The sequence below is a fragment of the Ambystoma mexicanum genome, chromosome 1q (assembly GCF_040938575.1).
Source record: "Ambystoma mexicanum isolate Mex_15411 chromosome 1q, UKY_AmexF1_1, whole genome shotgun sequence".
Lineage (NCBI taxonomy): Eukaryota > Metazoa > Chordata > Amphibia > Caudata > Ambystomatidae > Ambystoma > Ambystoma mexicanum.
Window position 1 is genome coordinate 524549530 of NC_090922.1, and position 18823 is coordinate 524568352.

At 46.1% G+C, this 18823-nt stretch overlaps 1 protein-coding gene across 5 annotated transcripts in view; it reads right to left on the reverse strand.

Annotated features, from left to right (window-relative positions):
• The window catches only part of GRIK5 (glutamate ionotropic receptor kainate type subunit 5), a 1788232-nt gene that overhangs the window by 841182 nt on the left and 928227 nt on the right, over positions 1 to 18823 (reverse strand). The window lies entirely within an intron of this gene.

Consider the following 18823-nt stretch of genomic DNA (forward strand, 5'->3'; position numbering starts at 1 on the left):
CACGGTGTGTGGTGCTCGACCTCGGAAGGATGAAAGGCTGAGTTTGGCCCCGCCGGGATTCGAACCTGCGTTAGCAGGCTCTGCAAAGATGACCAAGTGAGCGCTTTACTGGCTGAGCCACTTGACCGGCTTAGAATAAAGGTCTTTGTGAGCTCACTAAGGTGCTAAGCCCCGGAAACTGGGTATTTGTCACTAGAAAACTAAGGTGTCCAGAACTCTTTTCGGAAATCTTTGAATTAAAGGTATGCACTGTAAAAAAAAAAAAAAAAAACTTGTTTTTCGGCGTCCCAATGATTTATATTACACGTCCACCATTGGTGACACGCCTGCATATTTTCGCAATCTACACTATGCACTCACCTTTCTTACATGTCTCTGCTGTTCAACAACAACACACACTCCATATTCCACCACTTACCAGTATCTACTTGAACTCAAATCCGTCCAACCACAATGACTCACCACAGACAAAGGAAAACCTACCTGCCGGTTACATTTAATTATAACTAATGAAATAATAACTAATGAAAAAATAACTTATACAAAACAACTAATTCCAAAATAACGAACTTCTTTTTCATTTTTATGGGAGGGGGTTCCCCTTTCAAATCCCCCCCTTTTTTTTTAAATAATACTTCCCCCACCTCCAAAACCACTATTCCTTCTCACAACCAATTTTTTTGTTTTTTTCAAAATTAGTTATTTGGTATTAGTTTTTTTCCATTCGTTATTTTTTCCTTAGTTGTTTTGTATTTGATATAATCACTGACTAACCTACCTGCCCTTATGCTGAATTATGGGATTCCACATTCAAACTTAGGCCCTCATTCTGAGTGGGGCAGTGAGGGATACCGGGCACCGGTAAGGAGACCGATGCCGGTAATCGCTTACCGCCCTACTACGAGGTCCCTTAGCGGGACCCTTCCTTAACGCCAGGTCTGCCCTGGTGTTAAGGACGGGACCCGTTAAGGGACCTGGGTGCAAATAACGGGCTTGGCATACGCCGGCACGTTATTTGCACCCTTCCCATTCCCATTGAGCCCTATGTGGGCTCAGTGGGAATGGGGAATGGTTTGGTGAATGGGGACTTACCGGTCCCGCCAAGGTCGGTCTGGACCGGTAAGTCCCCATCTCACCAAACCGGACACAGTACCATTATTGGTGGTAGTCATGGCGCAAACAGCACCATGACTACCACCAACGTCGTAATGAGGGAACTAGTCTGTACATTTTGCTTTTACATGTTTCGAATTACTTTTCTTGGTAAAATACTCCCTATCTTTGCTCTTCAACTTGTGTTGCCTGGACCATCTCGTGCAACTCCCATTTTGATAAAATCATGTTTTCAAACACTCACCACATCCAACCTGGGCACAGGATATAGCTACCATTTTGCCCTTTCATAGGTTCAAATTGCATAACCCCCATAGAAACATTTGAAGTGGTGTGATGGCCCAAATTCCCACTGTTTTTGCATCCATTGCAACAACCTTGTAGGCCAAGGACCACTACACACCCTCTTTGATATTCCCGTTCTAGTGTTCTCTTGGGCTGTTAGTGTCGGAACATTATGGCACATCTTATCTATGTGTGAAATCAAATGACCCTTTTAATCAACAACTTGTCTGTTAAGCTTGCATTTTCATAATGCATTTTCATGAGTTGTATTTGCAAAACTGGAAGCACTTTGTACAAAGGGGTTATGGGGGACCTCTGATTATCCCCAAGCACCAAGATGTTCTGTTGGAGCAGATTTCAACTACGTTCATGCTGCAGCGTCTGATTCCAAGTCAAAACAGTCCTTGTCTGCATTGAAACATTCCTTCTGAGTGATATAGGTGGTAAGAGCAAGGGTGAAAGGATGCTGCTGAACCTGGTTTACACTATCCTGAGATCTGGTACCATCATATCTTGAACCCCTGGCAGCTAGCCAATTGTTCTTGCTGAATGCCATCAAGTCAGCACAAACACGTAACTCATTTGTATCTTTTTAGGCCTCAACAATCGCGGGCAACCATATGGAGGATTCAGTGGATTCTATTACACCTTCTCTTTCCATCTTTGTTAGGACTACAGATAATTACTTCCTCACTGTCAAGGGTACGTTCCTCCTGACAGAGTTCTTGCACTATCCTTCAGTTTAATTTTGTGACTAAACCACTTGATACGCTCCAGACGTAGTGCAAATATGTCTTTTTGTGTTAAACACTGGTTCAGTGTGACAGACATCTCAAGTGCCCAACACATGTACTTCAGAGCAGGGGTTATGAGGAATTGGCAGATGATCTGAAGACTTTGCAAGGAGTTACAAGAAGAACTCATTTGGACCCTGGCTAAAAGTACAGTCTGCCTTACAGCTTCCGCCAGAGAAGGAAGGCCAGGATTTCCAAAGAGGAAAGCAAGATCCCTCCCCTAAACATTTCCCAGGCAACAGAGGGAGAAACTGAATCCAGAGGACCCTCAAACAGCTCCAGAACCACCGCTCTGCTAGGCTCTGCTAGGCTCTGCAGCAAACGTCCTAGGTGGGAAGTGCCAATGAGTCTCTGAACCAGACCAAGGACAGGGCTGTTGCCCGCAACACTCTCCTCTGCTTTGACCCATCCACCTTAAAAGATGACACAAGCCCAGTGAAGAAGCTAGAAGGAGTGCATCGACAAGCATCTGCCTTAAAGGACATTTTTGAGCCAGTCGAGCCACTCGAGCTGCAACCGACTGCACCACTGACTGTTGTCACGCCTTAGTTGCTAACGTCACCTGAGAGATGCCTCGACAAGTGCTTCAGGCCCGCCAACCAGCACAGAGACAATGATTCCTGACCTTGAGCTGCCGTGTAGGCCAGCCTGCAGTTGTCCATCCAGCCTCACCTGCCAAACTGCCTGCCGCCTGAAACCCACAACTGTCTCCCATCTTGAACTATATCACAGAAGCTGCAAAGTGCCCTGAAACTTACTCAACCCTATCGAGTACCAAGGACTTCTACAAGCACAAGGTATATTGTGGCTCTGTCGCCCTCGTCCTTCTCTGAAGTCCCCTAGTGACATTTTATGACCCATTTCTCCCTTTGTGCTGAAACCAAGTATCCTTCAACTAGTGCGATTAATTACTTTACCAACTACCCTCCTGCCAGTATCCAGAGTGCATCCCATTTCCTTCTTGAAACTGTCTGTCCTCTGCATTCCTTTAGAAGGTGGCTTGTATGTTGTAGTGTGCTAGAACTGTCTGTTGTGATAATAATGAAGTAGATATTTTTTATACAACCTTGACTGGACAGTCCCCTTATCATTGGGTAATAATAGTATTTTCGCTGTGTTGCAACTAACCAACAATCCACAACCTTGTGGAGATAAGCCTGCTATTCCGCCCACGTTACCAAAATTGGACAATGAGGTTTATAATTGACTTGTGTTTCCAATCTGTTCGGATCCCTTCTGGTGTACTAGAGGTGTGTGACTGATTGATGGTTTAGAAACCGATATTCATTCCTGGACCACTGGTGCCCCGGAAGTTGATTTGTCACAGGGGTCTATTTCGATTTTCAGTTCACCCTGCAGATATGTATATCTTTAGTAAAGACATCCTTCCTTTGAATGTATTGTTGATTGTGCATAACCCATATTTCCATTCTAGTGGCCTTAAAATCACTTGAGAATTGCTCGTGGTATGTAGATCCCCCATGCCTTTGAGGTGTCTGCATGTGTAAACCAAAATAATTATGAGACTGGCCCTAAATCCCCAAACAGCAGGCTATGTTCTCATCAATGTAAATATTGCAATATGCAGATTGTTCTCCTTTTACAATGCAAAGGTTTTAAATGTTATTATTTAAGGCATGGTCCTTGCCTGAGCACTTTCCAGGGTGTGGGTAGCCAGCATTTGGGCTGACATCTTTTAACAGTAGAGCAGTACGGTGAGTTGTAGTATGTTTATCCATTGGGATTAGTCCTTGTTCAGGTGTTGTTGAAAAAGTCACGTTTTGAGAGACTTGCAACATTGAAGAATTGCGGGGCATTCTAAACTGATACTGGGACAGAGTTCCAGAGGGTGGGTGCATGACAGGAGAAGGATTTTTTGGGGGTCTTCTCTGCGGACAAGTTGTGATTTGCGCTGGTTGGTCAATTTTCTGCACAGGGATCGTGTGTCACCAGATATGTGGAGCTTAGTCGCCAAGTATGCTTATGTGCTACTCACGTCTGCTTTGCAGATGATAGATGCAGTATTGAACAGTATCCTGGCTTGGAGAGAAGCCAATGTAGTTTGCTTAGGATGTGGTGAATGAGTTGAATTTCTGCGTACGGGTAATAAGATGTGCTGCAGCCTGGTGGACTGTTTTAGGGGAGCCAAGTGAGTGGCTTGGACCCCTAACCGAAGGACATTTACCCCATCAAGGTGCAAGGCTGCAAGGTGCTGCACTACAGTCTGGAAGTCCTTTGGAGGGATGAAGAGTTTGATTTTCAAAGGGAGGCGATTTGGAGCCAGAATGTTTGGGCCTTCTTGGCTATTTGTTTCTGGAAGGATGGGCTCCTGTCAATGGCGAAGTCTAGGGATTTAGCTGAATCCGAGAGCTGCAGATTAAATCCTTTGTAGAGGAGGTCCAAGACATGGCCTGCACCCCTTCTGCTCATTTTGAGGTACCAGAGCGTACTCGCCAAGGTATGTGACGTATGAAGAGCAAATGAACCTACAAAGAGCTGCACTCGGTCTCTGCCCAGTATACATCAGAAGATCCATACCGGTTGAAGCACCCATAACCAGACAACCCTGGGCAGCACAGTACCCTATCAGACAGCCATATCAGCCGCTGATATGAAATGAGGAGTATCTACACACGGTCCACGAAGAGACCCAAAAAGCCTTAATGGAAGACCAGTGGAAATGACACAAGGGCCTGAACAGACTCGTGAATGAACAAAAGCAGCTATCGAAGATAACACGCCAGTGCGAGTAACAACGAAAATTAATGGAATGGACACAGAGAGGAGACAATGTTAAAACGTGAGGAAACAGTGCTACGAGACAAGATGGAATCAACCGTCCTGTTAACCGTGTGTAAATAGGCTTGAAACACAAGATGCTAAGAAATTGATACTGCTTGCAATGTGTAGTAGAATATAGAGCGGCAAGCGCCAGCCATATATCTACCTCAATAAGGCACATTATACAAGTGCGACTCCATTTTGTAAAAGCAGAAATATACCCAGGCTGCCAGAGGCCTGACAGGCCAAGTTTCGTAAACCTGCCAAAGGCAAGTGAAGGAGCGGAATCGAAACTCAACAAAGAGCGGCTCATGCCTAGGAAATCGAGGTCAACCAGAAGAGGGGAGGAGAGCGTCAGCTCACAAGACTCCAACTTCAGAGCATACCAGCCAGCCTCATGAAGGTCAAGATAAGGGGGGTCCATGCAGGTGGCGAGGCTGAAACGGAATTAAATGCACTAAAAGCTGGAAACCGAAGCAGATGCATGGTAAACTAACACGTGACCAGCCAGGCGCGAAGAAGTACCATCTCGTGATGTCATCCAGGACCCGAGGATGCCATAACCTTTCCCTATAAGAGAGTACAGTTTCGAGGCCATCCTTAGCCAACTAATTGACACATCGCCCTAAAACACTGATTGATGGAAGGGAGGCGGGGTGAAACTTGGGACACCAGACACATGGGTGTCCATTCTGCATGCTGCTATTTAAAAGTGGAAATGTATGTCTAGGGGTGTAACCTGCCCAATCACAATGGACCAAGTTATCTGGAGTCCTATAGATACTGTAACCAATAGGACATCGTAGATGTAGTGACATCTAACACGCGTAATGTAGAGGGATGGGCGTAGACGCCCACCCGATAAGAGTTATCCAATCCGCATGCCCTATTATCATATACAGATATAACACCTATACTTAAGTTACCTTTCTTAACCAATAATATTGCATGATGATTTTTAATAGAATTAGACGTCAGTGATGACGATTTTTGCCTATATGAATTGCTGTTCGACTGAAGTTCGAGGAAGTCGGAGCGAGACAAGTGATCGCAATGCTGCTGATTTCCATTTGTTTCTCTGTTTGATGTAATTGTCATTAAATGGACTTCCCTTTGCCAACTTACTGAGCCTCATTATTGAGTCGTGTTGGAATAAGTAAATCCTGCACCCCCTTCCTCACATGGTGCAGATATCCTGTCTTACAAGTTCTAGAGTGTGAGCGCTGACCTATGGGCCCGTCTGTGTTTCCTCTCCTCCAGAACACTTGGTAGCATGAGGACGGTTTCGGCCATTAAGTATTGATTATATAATAATAAGACACCTTAGACCGACGGCACAAAGTAACTCTGGGCCTTCGGCAAGATCATGAGTCCTTTCGCCATTCCGGCTGAGTAGACTGAGAAGCTCCCCGTGGACAATGATAGAGTAAAATTTCAGAAATCTGCAGTGGGTCTGAAGGAACCCGCCTTTCCAAGCATAACCCTTCTCATTCCCACAGGCAGCCAATCGGACGAAAACCTTAAAGGCGGGAAGAGGAAGGGGCGGTGATCCTGAAGTTCCAGAGTGCAAAAGATGCGATCGGTGAGTGAAACAATAAACTTGTTACTTTGGCAAATGTCTTGTAGGCATTAAAGCAAGTAGGGGAAAGGTAACGGAGGGCGGCAGAGAAAAAATAAAGTAGAAGTAGAGAAGACTGTATATATATATAGGGGGTAATGACTCGAGCATAAGAAATAAAGAGTGGATACCGGGGGGACACCCGAGATAAAACGTAAGGATTATCAGAGGGGCACCTGAAATAAAAACGTAAGGATTATCAGGGGGGCACCTGAGATAAAAATGTAAGGATTATCAGGGGGGCACCTGAGATAAAAATGTAAGGATTATCAGGGGGGCACCTGAGATAAAAACGCAAGGATTCACCTTATTCCAGCGCTTTAAAGAGTGATCAGAAGAAACGTGAACTCATAGCCCACAGTGGGGGGACAATTTAGGCTACGGTGACGATTAAAGACGGCATCAAAGGGGTTCGTTTACACCCCATGACGGGGTATTGATTAGAAGGCAGGTATACGTGTGTCCAGCTGGTGTTCGTCTAGTCTGTCTAGTGTCTGTCATGTGTCTTGTTGTATGTCAAATGTAAAATATTTGTATCGATGATTGGTTGAAATGCATTTTGGCTTTACGCGATTCTGTAACTAAGAGGGAATCGCCATTGAATTGATGGGTTTTGAGTAAATTGTTGGTATACATTTTGGCAGGAAAAGATTGGATTGGAGCTTGCGTATGTGGTGCTCGCTCATACCATTGGAGGGTTAAAGAACTGTGTAAATACTGTTAGTGACGAAATTAAAAATGGAGGAAGTTACCCCGCTTGCGCATTTGTGCATGCAACTGCCCAAGCATGCACCAAAACTAAAGAAATACAGCACGGAGTGGGTTAAGGGTACCACCAATAAGATGTTTATGCCGTGGCCCCAGCACGGGTCACTCTCTAAGGCTGTTTTACAGCACATGATAACCTTCCTCACGCCACATATTCGGGCAAGAAGTTAGAGAAACATCTTGCTGTTCTAGAATTGTGGAAAATGTTTGAAGAAACGAAGGTGGAAGAACCACCCACAGACTGGATACTAAATGTATGTACGGAGGGGGGTGATACGCCTACCGCGCCGCCTGAGCCAGTCATTGAAGGAAGCAAGTCAGAGGGTCTTTACCCACTAAGAGAACGTAAGGCGGCCACGGGCTATAGCAACCCCGCATATGAGTCGCCTACGAACAGTAGTGACGATAATAGGGAAAAGGACAGGAAAACAATATCACCTCCGCGGTCTCAAGGGACAAAGAGAGATGCGAAGATGAAGGGAAAGATTGGGCATGGACTTGTGCACCTCCAGATAAGGAGAAAGAGGGAAATAATCGTAAAGGAAATGAAGGTAGAGGTGATGAGATAGCATTTGCGAAAGACGAATGGACGGGAGGTCACATATTACTGAAGTTGGATGGAAAAGGAAATGATGATTCGAGGCCAAGGGTGGGGTATGATGAGACGCAAAGGGGAGAGAGAGAGAAAGAGATGGAAGAAAGGGATGAAAGGACAAGAAAGAAAGATAGGCTACGGCGAGAACAACTATATCGCGAAGAGCAAGGAATACCGCTCAGTCGAACACAATAGGCAGCCTAAAGGAGAGTGCACGAAAGGAAAGTAAAAAAGCGGGAAGATGAGGAAAGTAGAAGGGCAAAGGAACGTAGAAATGAACGGATGAGGGAAGTAGATAAGGCTAGAGAAGAAGGAAAGAAGCGAAAGGAAATAGACGAGGAAGTAGAACGTAAGCGCAGACAGAGGGCACGGGATCTTGAATATTTGGAGCGGGAAGTGATTAAACCCAATCCTGCAGTAGAATGGGAAGACATAGAAGAATTATTTCCTGCAAGCGATGCGGTACCAGGTACAAGTGGGACAAATATTGAAGATGACTTCGACACCAGGAGCATCGGGGAAACGATCGATGAAATATACGACAAGATGGGGCTAGAGCAGATATCCGATGGGGGAAGGGAAGATGAGCGCTTAGAGAGCACCCAGCTATATGACACTGAGGATTTCACCTGTAGTAGTGGGAGCAGGGGACTGTCCCTAGACAGGCTGGATATTGGGCAGAACGAAGAAAATGCTAGGAGTTGTGTAAAGTGGGAGTATTCAGAATCTGACTCCAGTGGGGAAACGGAGGATGTGGCACATGAAGAGGGGAGACGGTGCGAAAAACGGCTCCCAGGGGACCGAGGGGTACGATGGTCAGACGCTAGCGAGTCCACAAGTAGGACACCGAAGTCTGCCGCGCAGTCCGGCTGACATGAAGGAACACCCCACAGTCAGAGGGGGGCGTCAGCACCAGCCTATACAGACAGACTAAGGGCATTTCCAGGTAGACGGCAAGGCGGGAATGCCACCCCGGCGATAGACCGGAGAGCTATGGGGAATGAGAAGGAGGACTGTGTATTCCAATTCCCGTTGCTAGAAAAGGGGGGAGCCAGACCACAGTATATTCCATGGCCACACATGGACCGAGAGAACCTTAAAAATAAGCTTCCAATGCTGACATCGGGAGACGGAAAGTGGATACACGAGTTAGAGAAAACGACGGGGGGTGTCACCTTAGCTATAGGGGACATTAAGGGCCTCCTAATTGCCATACTTGGTGAAAGAGCAGATGATGGATGGCCACCGGCAGGCTATCCTAGTGTAACCCTGACTAACACCTCTCATGACGGAGCACCATTTAATAACTGTAGGGAAGCAGTGTGGAAAGCGCTGCGAACGCTATATCCAGACACTTCTGATATGGGGCTATAATGACTCGGAAAATGAAAGAGTCAGGGGATCCGTTGATTTATATCCAGAATTTTCAAGACGCTTGGGTGCTCGAAACGCATGAGTCTTGGACGAAATCTATCCCTGTATTCTACCACATATTATGCCAGGGGTTGCCTGAACTTGTGCAGAAGCAGCTCAAGAAATTGGTAGGAATAGAAGCTAAACCGTGGGCCGAAATACAGTTGACAATTGCACATTACTGTAGATTGTTGCAAGAAAAGAATCGGAAAAAGGAGGCAACTCGTAAGGGCGAGGAGGCGAAGCTGGTGCAAAAGAAGCTCTCGAAGTGAGCTCTCGAGGGAGCCATGCTCACCAGCCCAGCTGAACAAGCGCACAACAAGTGACCAACCCATCGCAGAATAATCAGGGTAACGCAGGATTTTACCCAGGAGGAAGGGGTTTTGGAGGAAGAGGATGGCAGAGTAATCAAGGAGGGTTTCGAGGTAACCAGGGAGGATTTCAGAATAATCAAAATGGCTTTAAGAACACGCAGATGGGCGGTCCAGCTATGCCAGATGGACAGATGGCCCGACCACCGCCAGTGTGTTGGATGTGTGGAATGTCAGGACATGTGGCGCGTATGTGCAAAAGCCAAGGCATGTGGCAAAACAGCCAAGGGATGGGGCAGGCATGGTGAATCAGCCTGCCGTCCCGCAACAGGGCGGTGCACAAAATTACACAGTGCAGCCGCAGGCATCAGGCATGCAGCAAGGTGCACAGCAAGTGGTTCAACCACAAAACATGGGGAACTTGCAGCAGGGACAATCCCAGCAGGCATCACCGCAAATGTCACAGGGCACTAGCTCCGGAGGGGGAGTTAACCCTGGGGCTGGGGGAGATCAACAAGTATACAGTGGGCCAAACTTATATATGAAACAGGACAGGTCACTGGGGACTCTGATATGCTCTATCCTATCAGTGACACCAGACCCTAACAGGGAACCAAGGGTGAAAGTCACCATAGGGGGGAAAGAATATTCCTTCTTAGTTGACATGGGGGCGACGCTCTCGTGCATACGAGAGGGCACATTTTCCTTGTCCGGCAAGGCTATAAATACTCAGAGTTTCACTGGAGCTCATAGTACAGTTCCCTTTACAGACGCACTCCCAGTTTCAGTGGGAGAGCGCTAATTGAATGTACCCCTATTCACGCCAGACCCCAGTAAATATTCTGGGCCGAGACCTGATGACTAAATTAAACATGACCATCTCGTTTACCGAGAATGTTATAGTGTGCTCCACTCCAGGAATGCATTATTCAAACGTGTGCGAAATGATAAGAGCATACTCAGGACGTATAGCCATGAGCGTTGTACCGTTAGAGCCAGAAGTCTTTGCATATGGCGTGCGGGTGCTTATGGCGGGACTGCCAGGCCTCGCAGACAGAACTATGAGGACGCCTGATGAGTTTTTGTTCAGGCCCAGAATACCCAGGCACGAAGAAGAGGGACAAGTATTTCGCTTAATGATACAATCTGCCGCAGTCCGAGGGAAAGTGGTATTGGTCAAAGGATATGATGACAAAGGCAGACAATGGTGTGCGATTATCACCATCAAGGAAGGGTATCAAGTGACTGATATCACCGATGACGATCTGTTCGAAGAGCACCCTGACCTAGAGGAGACGAGAGTGGAAGTAAGTCTCAAATTTTGGGGCAATATGATCAGACGGGAGGTGCCACAGAGAATGATGTTGGCGCTGGTACGTCCAGAATACTTTGATGATGAAATGGCCCAAGTGCCTGCCACAGTATGGACAGCAGGGCCCTATGACGTACATCTCCTAAAAGGGGCAGATGAAGTGAAAATTAAACTGAAACCAGGAGCAATTTTACCACGAGCGCGACAATATCCCATGTCCAGAGAGGCAGATGAAGGGATCGCGAAGACAATTTCCGCCATGATGGAGCAGGGCATCCTAGTGACGTCAGAATCACCTTGCAAGACGGTAATTTACCCTGTCAAAAAATCAAAGGAGGGTCCCTGCGTTTAATCCAAGATTTACGAGCATTAAACGATATAGTTGAAGCCGAGTTCCCTCTAGTCCCCAATCCTTCCACAATACTGTGTAACATACCCAACAAGGCAAAATATTTCACGGTGATTGATTTTAAAAATGCGTTTTTCTCAATTCCACTGCACTGTGACTCTCAGGACCTGACGTCATTCACTTTCAGACAGATGCATCTGAAAAGTACGAGGTTGCCACAGGGGGTATTGCGAGTCCCCATCTATATTCAACAGAATCCTGCAAATGGACCTAAGCAATATTGCGGTAGACAGTATTGTTTTGCAGTACGTAGATGACATTCTGATCTGCAGCACCATTGAAGAGCAATGCAGGCTCGACTCTGTCCAGCTATTGACTATATTGGCTGAAAAGGGGTACAAAGTTGATAAGGAAAGGTTGCAGTACTGTCAACAGGAGCTGATGTACATAGGGCAACTGATCTCTCATGAGGGGAAAAAGGTAACCCCAGAAAGGGCTGAAGCCATCATGAACACGGCCAACCCGCGCACAATAAAACAAATGCAGAGCTTCTTAGGCATGTGCAATTATGTCAGAGCATGGGTCATTGACTACAGCTCATATACCAAGCACTTGCTTCAGGCTTTAAAGAAAGCCCAGGCAACAAAAGGAGAAATTGAATGGAATGATGCAATGGACAAAGGCTTTGCAGAATTCAAGGGGGCAATTTGCAATGCCTTAGTTCTCAGGATTCCTAATTATGCGGAGGAATTCTACCTGTTCTCACACTCTGATGGTAATTTTATGACAGTAATGCTCGCACAGTGAACCCCGCTGGGGTACAAGCCCCTAGCATATTACATCAGGAGTCTGGACCTGGTTATGAAGGGCCACTTCCTGTGCGAATAAAATCTAGCTGCTGCCACATTCGCTATCGAAAAGGCGGCATCCATCGTGATGGGGTGCTCCATGACATTGTAGGAAGAACATTCGCTGTTCACCATACTAGAGAAGCCAAAGGGCACACTGACATCTCAAAGAGCACCCGCCTATGAGGTGATTATCTCTAACCCATTGATTAAAATATTGCAATGTAAAACTGTGAACCCTGCTATGTTCATAGCTGAGCCAGTCACAGAGGGAGAACCTATACTCGACTGTGAGAACTATGAGGAATTCTATGATGAGATCCCCAGGGTAAAAGAAAACGACCTGGCAAGTGGAGAGATCGTCTTTATTGACGGTTCTTCGCGAATCGACCAAGAAGACGGACAAAGGTATATAGGCGTGGCTGTGGTAAAACACCTAGCGAATGGAGAGTGTTGAGTACTCATCAGTGCACGAATACCCTCTCACTATTCAGCGCAAGCTGCAGAACTGCTGGCACTGATACTCGCCATTGAGAATCAAGCAGACCAGGAAGTAACTGTGTACAGTGACTCAGCCTATGTGACGTCCACAGTACATGCAGATTTAGCACGCTGGAAAAGGAGGGGCTACCTCCGAGCAGACGACACGCCAGTGCAACATGCAGCCTTATTGGACAGGCTGATAAAAGCACTACAGTTCCCAGTGGGCATAGCGGTCGTGAAATGCGCCGCTCATACCAAGGGGACGGATTTCGTGTCACATGGAAATCATGAAGCAGACATGGAAGCCAAGCGCATGGCATCCAAGAATGAAACAATCATGGACGTGGAGGTGGCACGTACCCATGAGCAGATGATGGTAGCGCGAGCCACACCAGAAGCCTATAGCAATATGGGGCCGACTCAGCTAATGGAGCTCCAGGGGGAGGCACCTCAGGAGGAGAAAAATGTGTGGAAGCATCGAGGGTGTTCTTTAAACCTCTCCGACGGGTTGTGGAGGCAAGACAGCACTGGTAAACCAGTAATGCCTGTCACCCTTCTAAAAGTAGCATTAGAACAACTACACTACCCCAACCACATGACAAAAAAATATCTTGCTGCAACGCTCGCAGAAGACTGGTTCACACCGTATTTAGCAGAGCATGTTGCAATTTTAATGGTGAACTGCATTATCTGCCAGCAATTCACCGCTGGGCACACATTAAAAGTAGTGAGAGGGATCATCCCCAGACCAAATGGACCATTCCAGCACTTGCATATCGACTATGTCGACATGATTCAAGTGTGCAACGGGTAGAGGTATTTAATTGTGATGGTGTTTCCATTCTCTAGATGGATAGAAGCAGGTCCCTGTACACACCCCAATGCTACCTGTGCTGCCAAGTTCCTAGTGAGGGAGGTATTCCCTAGATGGGGGGTCTGCGAAGTAATGAGATCAGATAACGGGGCTCACTTTGTAAATTCAGTTTTCGTACAGATTAGCTTGTTGCTTGGTATAAAGCACAAGTTCTCATCGGCGTATCATCCTGAGGGGAATGGGATATGTGAACGGATCAACGCCTTGCTGAAGGAGAGGATAGCCAAGTTGAAACTCACATTAAATAAGGGATGGCTGCACTGTCTACCATTGGCATTGTATGCACTTCGGAACCAACCCGGCTCCGACCATCATCTTACTCCGCATGAGATAGTTACAGGCAGAAGGATGAGGACCCCTCTTACCCCACGAGATAGAGCTAGTTGTGATGTCCAGTGGACTAGAGAGGTTCTGGGAACAGAGATGCAAAGTACCTTAACTGTATGACATCCAGCGCCTCTGTCATTACAGGCCAGCTGCAGCGATGGCAAAAAAGGGGAAGGCGCAGCACGAAACACAGCAGGAAGTGCTGAAGCAGACACCAAGCAAGGTGTACATGCGCCCCTCGTCTTCCCTGGTGACAGCGTGCTTGTGAAGAACTATACCAGGAAAAGGTGGGACGAACTAAGCTTAATGGCCCTTTAATCGTAGAGGACTGTACCCCCTCCGCCGTCATGCTCCAGGGGAGAAGGGCATGGATCTTCCTAAATGACATTAAACCCTATATAGGAGAGAGCCCTCCTGCTGCATCCAACTGCGACGAAACCACAGAGAATCGGGAAGAACCTCAGCACGTGCAGACAAGATCCATGGCAAGGAAGAAGGACGCATGAGCAGAAAACCAAGACAAAGAGCCTGGTTGAAAGTTGTGGCATAAAACTGGACAGGTTCCCCAAGCAAAGGGGGAATGAGGACATAACGAACGCTATGTACATCTCAGTTGCAGGGTAAAGAGAAGCACATCCAAAGCCATAACAACATTGATAAAATGAACTTTTGAAAGCACGACCTGTCCAAGTGATACAAAGAATCAAGACTCTGATAGACTGCAAGTAAGACATTGCCTGAGAGTGTAGCACAGCATACTGAAGCAATCAGTCTTGAGACTTTGTTCACAGAACTTATGGTATCTCCCAGTACCCAGTAGAAACATCACAGAGGATGTGCTTTCCTGTTTGCGGCTTGTATTAGAGACATATCGAACACTTGTAGGGAGAGTTACCAGTATCACAGACTTTATTCAAGATCCGGCCAACAAGAAAATAATCTGGCAACTACTGACTGTCATAACGGAAGCCCTCATTGTACTGCCCGAGTACAGTTAGAAGGACACAAATGCTTCCACCGCCAATAGACATTGATGAACTTACGTTTAATTTGTTCTTCCAAATAATCAAGAAGTGCCGAGGGCTCATCGGGAGAATAACTGATACACACACTTATATCAGAAATCCAAGAAACATAGCTCAACTGAGTCAGCTGTGGACTAAATTAAATCATTTGGTGGTAATCCACGCAACGGGAAGGTGCACAGACTGTGCAACTCAAAAGAAATGCTTGTGATCAGGACACAGCCAAACAGGGCAAATGTCCCTATCACCCGAGGACACCCGGCTGGTGCAGAACGTCCTGTTTAGATTAGTCACAGACTATCCAGAAATGGTAGGAAGGCCTGCAGATGTTGACGTCATCACCTTCCTTAGAGATCCGGCCAACGCCCCACACATGGGCACACTTCTCCATGGTATAATGCTCCAAATGGAGCTGTCCAACTTCCAGCGAGAATTCCTAAGGAGATTCCAATAAACTTTCCGCCGAGTACAGATCGAGAAGAGCAGAAACGAGGATTACGACATCATTGATCCTAATTATTTTTATTTTTATTCTATTTTTCTTATTATCTTTTTCATCATCCTTCCGCCGTGGAGCAGATCGAGGAGAGAGACACTGTTCTTTAACTTGTCACTGAGAGACCGAGTGAAAGGAGCGGACACAAGAACTTCACCATATTATTTTCATTTTTCTACATTTTTCTCATTTTTTCCTAATTTTTCATATGTTCACTTTTATTTTTACTTTTGTTTTTATTTTTACAACATTTTATTTTTGTGTGATTTTTAGCAGTTCCATCTTTTCCTTCTTCCGCATTGAGCAAGTTCCAGCATGTCCTCAGGACCAAGGCAAATTCAAGGCGTGCATTGGGACCTCGCCTATTATCGATATGAATAACGAATGTGATGTACCAAAGTTGCTAGCCTAACACTTTTCCATAGTCTAGCACAGGAACTGTACTGAGTATCCAGAGACTACCGTCGTCACTCACATGAGGGGGGACATTTGGAGAAGCACTCCTCCCATTAATAGTAACGAACTCTCGAAATACGAGACCAGAGCAAAAGAAGGAATAAATAACTGACTATGAACTCATTCTAAATGGGTGCCCAGAACAGTAACTTGGTTTTACCCCCAACAGAAGGGCGCCCCCACTTCCCTGGAAGAAAATGCTGCAAATTTCCGTTCCGAACGATTATGTGTATATGTATAGTTATTATTATTGTTTTTCTGTCGTTAACAATCAGAACTGCTTTCTTTATTGGTGCACGAAGTGTCCCGATCTCAGTGCTCCCACCAGATAATGAACATCGGGGCCTACGAAAGCACCCAGACCCTATATAGTCCTTACAGTCCCGAGAAAACCTGATAAAAGTAGCGAACTAAATTTAAATATAATAAGCAATGATTTAGACAAATTTGAGGTAAAAAATGAAGAGAAAAGCTGGAGACAGGGTCAGCACGGAATGAATGAAAACGCAGCACTGACCACTGCACGCACCCACACACAGGATGCACACAGACAAGGGCAAGTGTTAATGGCTACAGGGCCTCCAACGAAGGCAGCAGACAAGGAGAGACTGCCTCCCGAACTATCTATTCCAGAAAACAGTGGAAGTACTCAAGAGGAGCCAAGTGAACCACTAGAGAGAGAAGGCATAGCAAAATCCCTCAAAATAACAGAAGTAGCCACAAAGGAATTCACAGAGAAAACACAAATGCTGATAGACTATTTGTTCCCTTTCATAGTCAGAGCAAAGAAACTGCATGAGGAGCTGGAACATAGAACTGCAGAGACTATAACGACAAACACGCCAGCTCGAGCACTGCAAAGAAGCACCAGATCTATGACTCAGCCTCACATTGAGGAGATGGTGAGCCAATGGCGGCCAGAGAATCACAATGAAAAACAACAAGAGGAGAGGAAGAGAAACACAAAACCTTCTCCTACCACAGCGATGCAGTCGAGGCAGCCTGCTCCACTGAGACACCCAGAGAGGAAAAGCAGCACAGACGCATTTAGAGACATAGTTATAGCAAACTACAGAAGAACGCTGAGGATCAAGAGAAGCCCACACGAAGATAACAATGAACTTAATGATTACCTGGACAGCACAGCCCATCTCGGAAACAACATATGGTACCAGCACATGAAGGAAGTAGGACGAAGACAGTTGGAAGGAGAATGCTTTGTCTGGGCTCTCCTACCATACAGAATGGGAAAATCCAAGATCTTCGTGGCCGTAGAAATTGATGTCCCTACAGCACACTGTATGTCACATGTAGCAATGTGTATCACCAGAGGAAAATTTATGGGAAAAGATGCCTCGTTGATATGGGCCAACGAAAAGGATTACCTGGATGAAGATGGCTACGTCCAGGACATTAAAACAAGAAACCGAGCGCACAGCAGAAATCATGTGATCAGGTATGAGAACCCTGGCATCAAAGCATCAGGGATAAAATGGGAAGTTAACCCGAGACTGAACGTTCGAGGGAAGACTGCAGAAGAGGCTCAAATCTGGAAGAACAGAGGCCAAATGCAGATCTGGGGGTCAGTGGTCTCCCCAGATGGGTGGGACGACGGAGTAGTAATCTGCCGAGCGTGGATGGTCCTTGGAGCTTGCAAGGAAGCAATAGAGAATTTGCAGAGGTTATGCAAACCCCTGTGGCCAAAGCTAGTAAAGTTACTAACATGGGTCGAAGATAGAGGGGGACCCTGTGGATAGTGCCACTGGAGAGCCCAAAACTATGCTTCAGAAACAATGGCACAAGAAAGATGGGAGAGAATCAAGACTGCGTAAGAATCTTTGAAGCCCCAGGAATGACACAAGGTACCGCAGTTATCATGGACCATTACAGGGCGTGTGGATCCAAGGCATACATAAGGCCGCCGAAAAACTGGGGAGACATATGCACACTAGTGAAGGTCCACGTTCCCGCGCTAATGATCCCTAAGAATGACCTGAAGTTGGACAGTTTCCCGAAAGGAGATGCTCATCTAAGAAGAAGGAGATCTGTGAAACTGGTAGCCCGGATGAAGAGAGAAAATTACTTTTCTCCCAAATCAGAAGAGGCATTCCATGCAATCCCATACGAACACAGGCTGTTCAGCCTCACCTCAACAGTATTCACAATACTCTTGCACCACATCCAAGTTGGAGTGAATGCTAAATGGTTACAGATAACCAGATGGGAGTTATTGCAGACCATCAATACCACTATAAAAGGATTCAACGCGATCAAAGAAGAGCTGAGAGCAATTAGACAGATGAGCCTCCAAAACAGATATGTGCTTCACATGATCACTGCAATGAATGGAGGTGTTTGTGCAATAATCGGAGAATCTTGTTGCACATTTGTACCATCACACGATGAAGAAAACGGAACCCTAACAGAGGTCATAAGCATGTTGACAAGCCTGAAAAACCAGATGACCGATGAAAGTGATGAAGTGGACGATGACAGCTGGTTTGGAGACCTATTCTCGTGGGTCACACAATGGATGGCAGATATATTCAAGTTTCTGGAGCTCTACTAGCAATGGTATTGCTAGGATTCTGTGTTATCAAAATAATCATTACACAGTGCCAGAAAACTGCGAAGAAAGCCATAGGGATGAAAATAATGGTTGATGTCGAGCCAGGATGGAAGCCCAGAGACCTGACTGATGAAGAAATAAGAGACTTTGTGAAGGCCAACAAATTTGCGCCAGAGGGAACAAAGTTCACATACCCTAAGAAACGAAGAAGGTATGAAGGAAAATGGATCTACTGTAGCCCAAACGGACAATGTCAGCTAATGACATGGAAGAAAGACGAACATGTGAAAACAGCAGGGAGTTTGAAGGGAGTGATAAAAATATGGACTCCAAAGGCTCACACATTCACACCATCATGTTCCAACGCAGAAGACGATGAGCATGACACCGAAGAATCAAAAGAAAT